This window comes from Alligator sinensis, unplaced genomic scaffold, assembly GCF_000455745.1.
Source record: "Alligator sinensis unplaced genomic scaffold, ASM45574v1 scaffold876_1, whole genome shotgun sequence".
Classification (NCBI taxonomy): domain Eukaryota; kingdom Metazoa; phylum Chordata; order Crocodylia; family Alligatoridae; genus Alligator; species Alligator sinensis.
Window position 1 is genome coordinate 1,510,092 of NW_005841938.1, and position 12,061 is coordinate 1,522,152.

The window sequence follows — 12,061 nt, forward strand, 5'->3', positions numbered from 1 at the left end:
TGAGTTTTGTACAGAAAGACTTATCAGCTAATTCTATACTGCAGTGTGAGTGCTCGTTCAATAGTGCTGTTGATGCTGCTGAAGAGTTTGATAAGAACTGAGCCATTTTGGTGCATGTGTGAATGCGAGTGAGAGAGAGAGTGGGTGGGGAATAGGGTAGCCCATAGTGCTATTACTCGAGAAGTATACCTTCCTTTGAATCCAACAGCCAAAAGAAATGATCAGGTTCACTATCCATGGTTTAAATCAGGCGTACAAGGAGGTTTATAAACTTCCTATGCATATTCCTAAATACTGTGAAGGAAAAATAAAAGGCATCATGCCACAAAGACACAAGAAAATAGCATTGGTCTGATGGTGTTAAGCCTGTAACACAAAGAAATGCAGTCGCGTCAAGATGACATATCTATTCTGACATTCACCACACTAGGTGTTATACAAAAATGATCTCCAAAGAGGGCATGAACTAACATGCTGAAGTCTACAACTTCAAGGCACAATGACAGAAAAGAGCCATTTTCGCTGTGTTGGAAGGCAGTTAATATTGTAGGCTGAACTGAGCTGATGTTCAGAAGTGGCTCTGAAGTTGAGGGTAGACCTACTGAAAGGCACTTGGAATTTAATAATATTGTAGGTGTCTCCGTGCCGGGAATGATTGTCTGTTTGTTTGCATCTCATCCAAGTTATTAGTAATCAAATCCCTAATTTTGTAACCACACATGCCTCTTGAAGCCTGATCCCATAGACTGAATATAATAGGTTAAATATAATAACGAGCATGTCAAAGCAGCCAAGCCACCCTGACATCTAAGAGTGTGCTCAGCTGGCTAGATGTACGTTAAACTTAACCAAGCCAATGGGGAAAGAGATTTAAAACACAGGTGGGCAATTTTTAGAACAGGGATGGAATTTTAGCTGCATACCCACTCAGTAGGTAAGATGCAGCTAAATTTCAGGCATTGCTCTGGAAATGTTCCTTTGAAGGTACTGATTTCCAATAACACAGTCCAGAAAAATCTGACTTTCTATAAATACCACCGGAGGTGGTTCAAGTGCCTACATTGAACACCTTCAAGAGCAAACTGGATGCTTATCTTGCTGGGATCCTATGACCCCAGCTGACTTCCTGCCCTTTGGGCAGGGGGCTGGACTCGATGATCTTCCGAGGTCCCTTCCACCCCTAATGTCTATGAGATCTATGAATACTTTGGCTTTACATGGCACCTTTCATTTGAGGAGCTTCAAGCACTTTATAGATACAGTAATAAAGTCTCACAACCTTGCTGTGAGACAGGTATGTATGCGATATTCCCCTCATTTAAAAGATGAACGTTTTGAGCTGTAATAAAATCCAGGGCCAGATCCTGTGAAGAGCTCAGCACCTCTCTGCTGAAAATCTTGCAAAACTGGCAAGTACTTTGAAGTCCTGACATTTTTCAAGACGTCTTTCCTTTTTTTCCAACTGGTTGCAGCAGAAATGTTTATTCCCCGACGGTCTTCAGTTGCCACCAAAAGACCTCGGGGAGAAGTCACGTGGCACTTTTAGATGCGCTGTCACTTGAGCGAGTATCAGGACTGACTCCAGGATGCCAAGTAACGCTGAAATGCCACTTGAGCAGTGTTTAATATTCTCTGCAGGAAACGTGATGACAATCTTAAGAACATCCTAGATAAGGATTTTGTAGAAATCTTTGCCTGTTCCTAGAATGTGTTGATATGAGAGATGCTGCTTTTGGAGATTCCCGACAGGTACTAATCCTCTTATTTTTGTTATTTAGATCACATTCATGTGCCTTGTTTTGAAGGGGTTTTATTTTATTTTATTTTTTTTTTGCCCTGTTATTTTTGTGCAGACTTTGGCAGTATTTCAGTACAAATACACTTAAAGAAAAAAAAAAGAGCTGAATGCTCAGCAGCTGTTCAGAACAAATACCTACTCCTGCTCATTATATCACACAATAGTGGGGCTATAGAAAGAAACCCTATGAGGTGATTTTCTAAGTGCTTAGGAATATAGGACCACAAACAGACCGTGGTCCCTTTTTATGTCGGCACTGACTTTTGTGCAGGAGCAGGGCAAAATAGACCCTTATCCAAATATAGACTATTCAGGCCAGAGCACTTGGAGCCGAGCTAGAGCACTCTAATGGACTGGGACTGAGAAGCACGAGCAAGAAAAGGTTTCTTGTTGATAACAAGGATAACCTGCTTTTCTTACAGTTACCCGGCTCATGTTTAAATACATCGACTTGAAATTTAACCCCTCTGTTCTAAGTGAAACAACGGCCCTTTTAGTTCTCATTACAGATAGCTGAAAAAACAGTTTCTGAATTAATCTTGAGCATTTCAATTCATCTCTTCACTCGCATCTTTTCCCAGTTCCTGTTGTATAAACTGCCTTATGAATTTCTTATAGTGCCGAGACTTGCATGCATTAATTTTCTTGTAATACCTGGTTTTCCCCATTAACAATTAGGCATGTTTATAGCTATACTGCTGTCATGTTTTTTAACAAACATGGCAGTTATCTTATTAAATATAAATTGCTGCTAAGTAGCTTTTGGGACTAGTTTGAATCATACTAGGTCTATAGTTTATTTGAATACGTGGCCATAGTGATATCATACTCCTGTAGATTTTGTGCCTTTTTCTTCATGGCTCATGTTTTCTGATTTGCGTGTATTAGTGTAACCTCTGGCTATTTAGAATGAATTGAAACTTAGGGTAGAAATGTGTATCTGACTTCATAAAAGACCAATTCATGTTACATTACTAGTCCAGGTTCTTTACATGATGGTTACAGACAGTCGTTTGGCATTCAGCTTTTGGTACCAGTGCAGTTGTTCTGAAGCCGGATGGCTATCAGAAATCCCAGCAAACCATTGCAGCTATTAGTCTTCAGGATTTATTTTCTAAAAAATGAGCATGGTGCATATGTAACAGCAGGAAAAAAGTTGTGGAAAATATTGTTTATTTAGTTTGACACCTTATATGTTAGCATATGGAGTTTTTATTTTGTTTCTAGTGTACTGGATAGAGGTGCATTACCCTACACTCACCTTAGTAACTTAATTAATTCTGACTATTCTTTTGTACAACTCAAATATTATCAGTCTTGTAATAGTAATCTATTATTAGCCTCTGATTCTGTAATTGAGACTCAGATGTTAATTACAATCAAATGCATATAAACCGTTGTACAGTGATATTAAAAGTTGATACACACATGCTTCTTCTTTATTACATTTGAGTTCTGCCAAATCTCTGACCAGTATTTTCTAAGTTGTGATTGCATAGCACCAAGCTAGAGAGAATTTGGCATAGCCAACGGCTACAGTCACCATTCAAGGTTTTTTGATTAGTTGATGTAATGTGTTGATATATTCGTTCTCCGAATACCAAAAGCAACATTAAAACCCTTTGCGAAAGAATGCACATAACGATTCCACAAAGGCGTTGAGGCTTGATGTTTGTAAGCATTTGAGAGCCTTGTATGAAAATGCTGTGATTGGGAGCCAAAACTGGGGTGGGAGAAAAGTGAAAATTGTGCACGTTTTTGAATATGCCAGTTTGGTGTAAGGCAGTAGGGGCCAACCTTTTTGTCAGAGGAAGGGGTAAAGTTAGCCATTCTCCATCAGGAAGGATCTCCTTCAAATAATGGTCAATTTGGTCACTTCATGTACAACACAAAAGAGCACCTGCTCCTCTACAGGCAAATGCTCCATCAAATAGATGCTTCCATCCAGTTCAGGATCACGTGGCTCTGACTGACATTTTATTCACTTTGATGCGGTGCGGTATGTTGACGGATGTCAACTATATAATACCCCAAAACAGATGTTGGTCAGCCAGTACTGTAACTGGATTTTTCTTTAGTGCCCATCACTGCGGGGTCTTTTGCAGCAGTTATATTCATGCCCGTGCCAAGTCATGTTTAATGGTTCCCTGATGAAACCTCCAGAGCTGTGTATTTTGCTCTGGCTGTGTTTCTATGTGGTCATGTCTTTCTCTAGTCATTGGCCCCAAGAACGGTCACAGCTTCCTCCCTGCATAGTCAGTAAAATAACTCTTCAAGCTCAAGTGATAGAGGCTTGCAATCTCAGTATAAAATGCTACCTTGAGTATGATCTCACAGACAGCTGTAACATCTGGCGCATCTATGTGGTCATGGCTGGTTATGAAAGGGCATCCCAGGTGCGATCTAATCTCCCGCGGTTCTTTTCTAGGCAGACCTTCCTCTGGTTCTCTTCTGTGTACTACGCAGGCGTCGGGGCATGTGCGTGTGTTTTATCTTCATGGTGGCTGACCCTATCAAGCATAACAGCCTTCTGTGCTGAGTGGTTGCCGTGTCCTGTTATAACGGTGCGTGGTGTATTCAAGCAAAACAGAATAAAACAATCGGGACCAGCTTGTGATATGATAATGAGGATCATCCAGGTATTTCTCGTTCTCTGATTCCCATAACCTTGTATTTTGTGTTCCTAGGTTTTCATTCCCCTTTCAGTGTTTCAAGGACTTAAGCACACACATGCACCTCCTTCTTTATACTTGACTGTAACATCATGCAGGATCAAGGCGACAGTGTTAACTGAAAGTACTGACTGGCGTATTAGGGGCATGTTAACGCTGCATCATGATCTTCCTTTATGAAATTGTTGGGTTTTTTTCATGCGCTCGTTAGAACGTGACTATTTACAGGCACCTTTCAGACTCAAGATACTGTTACCTTCTGACTGAATAGATGCCACCTAGTTTCAGCAACAGCAGGAGAAGTGGTTTCACTTTTTATTTGTACTTTCTCCATAGGGGCAGGGGGAGTGAAAACCTACACCCCGCTCCAGATTGCTATCCATCTAAGCACTTTGTGAGTGCAATGTTTAGAGGGAGCTTTAAGTGTACCGAGGAACTGTTGCGTTTCCCTCCTCCCTTTCCCCAGACCCCTTAAGTGACTGATAAATATTTACAAAGATTTTAATCTTGACCAAAATCTGGGAGAATGCGAGTTCTTTTTATTTGCTGTACAGGCAGTGGAGGCAGAGAGGACTTCACATCCCACAGGGTGCAAACCTTTTAACAAAGGGGGCTTCTCTGCCCCTTGTAGACAGGCTTTGGGTTTGTGTTCAGGGCAAGGATGGACCAGGCTAGAGCAGCAAGAGAAAAACAACACGCGTGCTGCTGCGAGAGTTTTGGGGAGAGCTGGGTTAGCATTGGGCCACTCAGGGCTCTGATGCCATTCCAGGTGTGCCTTTCTGTGTGTGAGAATGAGCATGCAACGGCTGCTGGGGATGCTGGCTGATTGTGGGTTTCCCTTCCTAATGTCAATGAAGCAATACCTCACATTGATCAGGTGGATGTGTCCAGCAAGGTGATTACAGCTGGCACTTGAGGGAATCTGGCAATATGAGAACAAATACGTCAGAAATAAAATGAAATGTTTTGTGCAAATTACAAAAAACCGCCAGCATCCCATTACTGTAGGAAGCAAACGAGGAACGAGGCTGCATTTGGGACTTTACTTCCCTAGGAATTCCCCAGCTCGACTTCTGTCTCACCAGCTCACTGCTTGAGTTGAGGTTTTTTTGTTTTTTTTTTAAATAAATGAAAAGAGAATGAGAAGAGACTTTTCTGCCCTGAATGCAAAACAGAGGAATTCAAACTGAGGTGCTTTCATAAAACGGTGAAAAACATCAAGCTGTCAGCTACAAAAAAGACATAATTGAGTAGCCTGCTATTTGCACTGGGATTATTTGAGACATTTTTAGCCTAAGCGGTGAGCTTGGTACTGATTTATCTCCTCAGCATCTCCATCTAAACATAAAGCTCTCCCCACTGCAACCACATAGCAGCTGGGGTTATAGTGCTCTTTTCAGCACTGACACAAATGGCAGGTTGAAGGATGAAGAAAGACTGAGGCCCCAGACAGATACAACTCTTACCTGGGTTGTCCTTGAACAGTCCCACTGAGTTCAACAGGGCTACCTGGGTGAATAGGGATTTTAGGATAGGCCCACATGTGACTCGTATCAAATAAGAACAGCTCTACATAATGCCAATGACCTTGGGGAAGCAGAAGTTTTTAGTACCTTTTCCTCCATCTCTCTCCAAAACATTCATCACAGCCTTGTCAAAACACTACTCCTAGCTCAGCTACCCACTGGTTCTGTGAAGCTTACCCAGCAGAAGCATGTAGCTATTATGGATCCATACATTAAGTTTTGAGATGTGCCCCAAGGTAAGAGCTAAGGCCAAAGCCATGCCATGCATATGGTTTTGATCCAGATCCAGTCTTTATACCATGGAACCAATGTAACACAGAGTACTCTGCATCTGCAAGACATAGGGACATCTTTTGGAGCAGGGATATGTAAGCACAAACTCTGGTGTTTTAGGGAATCAGTCTATTGATGTGTGATTAGATGAATCCAAGCATAACATTAGAGGTGCCCACACTTCATAGCAACTCACTTGACTATTTGATTGTCTTAAACCAAGGCTTCCCTTTTGTCACCAGCAATAACAGTGTAGACTTGCAAAGGGTAAGTACATATAATCGCAATATACATTTATGAACATGTTTCCCATTTTATTTGTATGGGGAGCCAATGGCTGGCAGCTGCTATGATCTCTCAGCCATGGGGGCACCCCCTGCACTGCCACAGCAGGGAGATTGCAGCAGGTGGTCTCTCAGCCACGGGGGCGTGTGGTGCATTTCATAGCAAAATAAAAAAAGATCCATTGCCCCCCTCCATGCACGCACGCATGCACGCACGTGAGACATATATATTTGGGATCAGAACTGGCACTTGTATTTCACGCTCATGTGACAGTAGGAATTCTGCATGTGGTATGATTGAGTCTAGTACGTTTACCCTAAAGTTAAGACGACAGGTATGGCTTTTGTACAAGAAGTGTCCAGTGCTGTAATCCCTTAGGCTAATCAAAAAGCCCGAGCCTGAATTGATTCAATCTTTGCAGCTTAATCTAACCTGTGTGGACTGAACTGATTTGCAAGTGAACAGACATTCACTTTTGATTCCAGATATGCAGGCACATGCCTGCAGTGGCTCAGGCTAGAAGTCAGGGGTGCTTGAGCAAGCCCTCCCTGCCCTTTCGCAGCAACCTCAAGGCTGGAGGGAAGCTGACTTGGGGTGTGTGGCCAGGCCCCCAGTAGGCTGCTACATATATTTGGTTTAAACAGGAAACCCCAGCCTGGCATGCAGGGACCCCAGCCAGGGTGTGTCTGGAGGAGGAAGCAGCCTTTACCAGATTTGTCCCTGGAGGGGCGGGGGTGCCTGGCCAGACATGGCCTGGGCAGCACCTCAGGTAAACAGGGGCAGGGAAGGGGATTAAACTCCCCTGTCTCCCTTCTTGGGCATGGGGACTCCAGCTGGTGGCACCCACTTGCATAGCAGGAGGCCTGGCCAGAGCCGGTCTGCATGACCCCACTATCTGCCCGGCTTACCAGGGGCTGAGGCTGGGTATGCAGAGCTGGGGCTGGGACTGTGGCTGCAGCTGTGAGGCTGAGCACTGCTGAGGGTGGGCATGGAGCGGCTGGCCTGTGGGGGCTGGGCTTTTCTCAGTTAGCTGCGGTGTGGGTGGGGGCTGCAGGAACCATGCAACCAAATTGATCCTGGCTACCTGCGCCCAAGCCAAGCCAGGCTGTCACAGAGTCCCAGCCAGCTGGGGGGGGCCCAGTGGGGTCGGCCTGGGCCATGGGAATAAGGCCCTTCTCAGCCAGTTGCAGCTCCATGACAGCTTGGCCTGGTGCACATGGGTGGGGAGGAAGGCGGAACAAAGCCCCTGCGTACCCCTTCCCTTAGGGGGCTGTCCTGATGGTGTCTGGCCATGCCCCTGCCCCTGCTCTGGCTAGAGAGTGGAGGGGTTGGGCCAGCCCTACTGTCTGGAGCAGAAAGTCCAGCCCAGCCCAGCCCAGGGCTGCAAAGCCTGCTGGGATGCCGGGGACTGACTTAACTTAAACCAGGAAGGGGTCTGGGACAAGTTCCATAAACTGGTTTGACCCATATCAGTTAAGTCTGATACTACATTCAACCAGGTTTATCTTAAACCAGTTTTAACCATTTTGAAACTGGTTTATATGCACTGAACTTCTGTTTTGTTACAGGTTTAAACCAGTTTCTGATCACTTAAACCAGTTTATGTGCAACTTCTGTCCCTAGCCATAAAGGTAAAGGATTTATATTTGAGATTAAATGTGGAGAAGTCAAGGGAGCCTTTACTTACATTTCCTGTTGCTTTGAAATGAAACAGAGATTTTGAAAGCCACTCCAGTGCTCCTCTTGCTCTAGTACAGGCAGCCTCTGCGGTGGATGCGTAATTGCTGAAATATTCTGATTTGAAAGGGAAGGAAGCGTGCTGTCATAAGTGGAGTTTGTCAGCTTGTAGTGTCCTGGTCCTAATACCTGCAGCGGACGTGTAAGCGTGCGTTCTTGGGCGCATAGCCCGCTCCTCCCCATTTTAAATTTTACAGCTGGATCCTAAAAGGTGCACAGCACCCTGAAGTCCAGCCACTAACTACCGCGTCTAGTCAGGACCTTGCAAACTGTGGTTTATATTTCCAGGCAGCAATACGCTGGGCTTTCAAAAATGCTTTAAAAATATTGCTCTGGCTACAGAACTTTAAAAAAAATGTTTCACCCTGAAGCCATATTTATTGAACCCTTTCAGGACCATACATATCAGGCACCTACTAATTTGTGCTTTTGAGTATTACTCTGTATACTCAGTGGTATCTCAAGCATAACTTCAGTATATCATACAGTTGGATAGACTTATTGTACTAATAAAAAATACATTGAAGTTATGGCATGCTTCAGATACTTTTGCCACCAGAGACATTTCATTGAGAATGTGAAAATAAATACCCAGTGCTCATACCTTATTTATAGACTATGTTGCTCCAGGTTCTTAATACTTAATAATTAATTTTCACTAATGTAAACACCATTGGAATTTATCTGGTAGGACATGACATCTCCATTGCTTCTCATACAGTAAAAGCATTTCTGCTACTTGTAAATAGTTTTTCCCTCCCTCGCCGCCTCCTTACCACCCCAAAATTTAGTGCTCAAACCTGCTTGCTTAGTTGAGTAAGGAGTGTAGGCTTGAAGAATGACCCCAAGTGCTGCAGACTAAAACGTTGTTTTCCTGGACAGACACTAATCATAGAATTTGACCCCTGCGTCCTCTCCTCTGCCCCTTATCAGCGAAATCCCCAAACCAGATGGATTGAGGAATATTGTAAAAATTAGTGATTTACAGTAAGGTAGTGCCAGGAACATCACAGCTGGGAAAGTAAGTAACTGCAGATTGCTACAGTAGACAGACTTAGCACAATCTCCTTATCAGAAAAACATGTTTTGTGTCTCACATTGTTTAACTGTTTAAAGAAGCAATATTGTGGGATCCTATTATTATAGCCCAGAGAATTATTAGAAAGCTGGAACAAGTGTTACAGTCCACAAGATGCACATAATTGCAAAACAAAAGATGAGAAGGACTTGGTAGGTAGTAGCATCTCTACAGTATAATTGGCTGTGGTTTTTTATTTATTTATTTTTTTTTTATTTTTTATTTTTTTTGGCCAGTTGACTGGTGCTTTAGTCTGGATGTAGCTTTTGCCTTTTCCAGGTTTTTTTTCTGTTTGTTTTTTTTTTAATATTGCTTGTCATATGAATGTTCCTATAGCCGTGATTCTTTAGATCTTGGGGCTGATCTCTGTTAGTTTATGTTTCTGATTCTGTTCTTTCTATTGGACATGAGAAGCGAAGATAGTAATGGTTTCTTAAATTGGTTTTAGGTTTTGGTAATACAAATCTTCTTAAAGTAATTCATTTGCTAAGCCAAACACTATCTCCATTTTTCCAGTTCTTCTTTTTTTTTTTTTTTTGTATGGGGCAAAGTTGCAGGTGAAATGAGCTGGTAGATGGTAGGCTAAATTTCAAAGGAATGAGATTCAGCTGGGGGGATGCTCTGTACACAAGAAGCTGTTGTTTCTGCTGCTTGTTGTGAATGTTTGTAGTTAAACAGAGGGCTCCAGTTCTGATCATCTGGCACCTTTCCTGGGAAGAGTCATTGAAAATATATGGCTGACTTTGCCGTGCCTCGTGGAACTGTCCTCTCTCCTTATCAGTCCCCTCCCTTGTTACTAAAGCTGTTTAAACTCGTATCCCCCAAGTAAACAGAGAAAGCTATTCCTCATCCTCTGAACTCAGCGCCAGCAAAATAAAGTATCGCTACACACGAGGCTGCAGTTGCAATGCTGAAGGAAAGTTATGGCTATCAAATCTCAGGGGGAAATTGAGGACGTGAACTTTTGCAACACGAATATATACAGAACCACGAGGAGGGAATGGAGATAAAGTGCAGGAAGCAAAGAGAGATTGAAGGTCAGGCCTATCAAGCTTTCAGAGCGCGTGGGGGAAGAGATATTAGTGACAGCGATATTGAACTTTTCTGGAGACACAAGATTTAAAAGGTTTAATTGAAACATCAGCACTTGCCTTGACACTGGGAGCGTGGAAATCCTTCTCCGAGAAATGCATAAGAGCAGGGAGAGAGGAAGGGACTCTGACAGCAGCAGCTGGGACTTTAAAGGAAGCTGCTTGTTTGTTAGTTCATTAATTTATTAAAGAGAAGATCTGGTATGTTGGGGTGGCGGGGGAGCTAGTCAAAAAAAAGCAGGTGCTGTCCCTGGAAAAGTCACCCCATCATGACTGCTTTCCCCCCAAAAAGTCCTTCTACATCCCCTAATGCAATCAGCAATGTGTGGTTCTCCCATGTATGCTGTAGCTGGCTGAAAGCTGGAAGCCTTGGGGATATTTTCTTGTTGCTCAAGAAAACAATTTTGTCTCCATGAGAAATCCATCTCCTCACTTAAGCCTTTCAGAGCTGATTTCTGAAGGCTGTGATACCAACCCATTTCTCTTGCAGCACAGTTTATTTGTGCTGCTTGGTATTAGCATTGCTACCACCATGTTCGCGATGGCGTGCACTCAGCATCCACACCCTTGGGGCTAGACAGCAGGCTGGTCCCTTTCCCCCAGTGACTTACCAGAATTGGATCCAAGCCTTTGGCAGGTCTCATATCTCCAAGGATGATGATGGACTGTGAATTCACATTTTAGCCCAGTAAATAAGTTTATTTTGTACTCGCAGATGTTTTCCAAAGCAGGTCAGGTACTGCGGGTACCAGCTTTTGTGACACTTTAATGGCACCTGATAGTATCATAAAATGCTGGCTACTTGTCCCTTTAAGATAGGCTGACCATATGGAAATCCCAGCGGTCAGAAATTTGGACGTTGCCCCAGGCCACAAGTCAGCAGGGCTTTGTGCCCACCTGCAAGGTGCTCTGCACTGCTCCAACTCCCAGCCAGGCTGTGCCCCATGCCCCTGCATTTCCAGGACGTCCTTTATAATCCTCGACAGCCGTACGGGACCAGCCTCTGAAATCTGGGAGTCTCCCAGCTAAACCAGGACATATGGTCCACTCTCCTTTAAGACTACTCGAAAGGGAGTGCTCAAAATTGTGGGTTGCTTTTTATTTTCCTTTCTCCTTGCTTTCCAAGCCTTAAGCCTGACAAGGCACGGAGTTTGGGATTGAAGAGACGAGTACAATTCCCTGTTCTGCCATGGACTTCATGTTTGATCCTGGGCAAATCATTTAGTTTCTCTTCAGCCGAGCTTCTTCAGGTCAGAGATGTGAGGATGAATTTGTTAATTTTGCGAGCGGCTCAGTTGCCATGGAAATAGGCAACACGTAAGGACTTAGATAGATAAGTTATAGTTTCATAGTAGTTAGGAGTCAGAAGGGACCTGAATAGATCATCTAGTCTGCCCCCCTGCCACTGGCCGGAGCACACGCTGGGATCACACGACCCCAGACAGGTGTTCATCCAACCTCTTTTTGAATTTACCCAAGGTAGGAGCGAGGACCACTCCCCTAGGAAGTTGGTTCCAGATCCTAGCTACCCTGCCAGTGAAATAGTGCCTCCTACTCTCTAACCTGAACCTATTCTCCAGCAGCTTCTGACCATTGTTCCT

At 43.7% G+C, this 12,061-nt stretch overlaps 1 long non-coding RNA gene across 1 annotated transcript in view; it reads left to right on the forward strand.

Annotated features, from left to right (window-relative positions):
* The window catches only part of LOC112549601, a 121,755-nt gene extending 117,435 nt beyond the window's left edge, over nt 1–4,320 (forward strand). The window contains exon 3 of the long non-coding RNA XR_003093092.1: nt 4,227–4,320. This is a non-coding gene — a long non-coding RNA (uncharacterized LOC112549601). The remainder of the gene's footprint in view (nt 1–4,226) is intronic.
* Nucleotides 4,321–12,061: the final 7,741 nt, after the last annotated feature.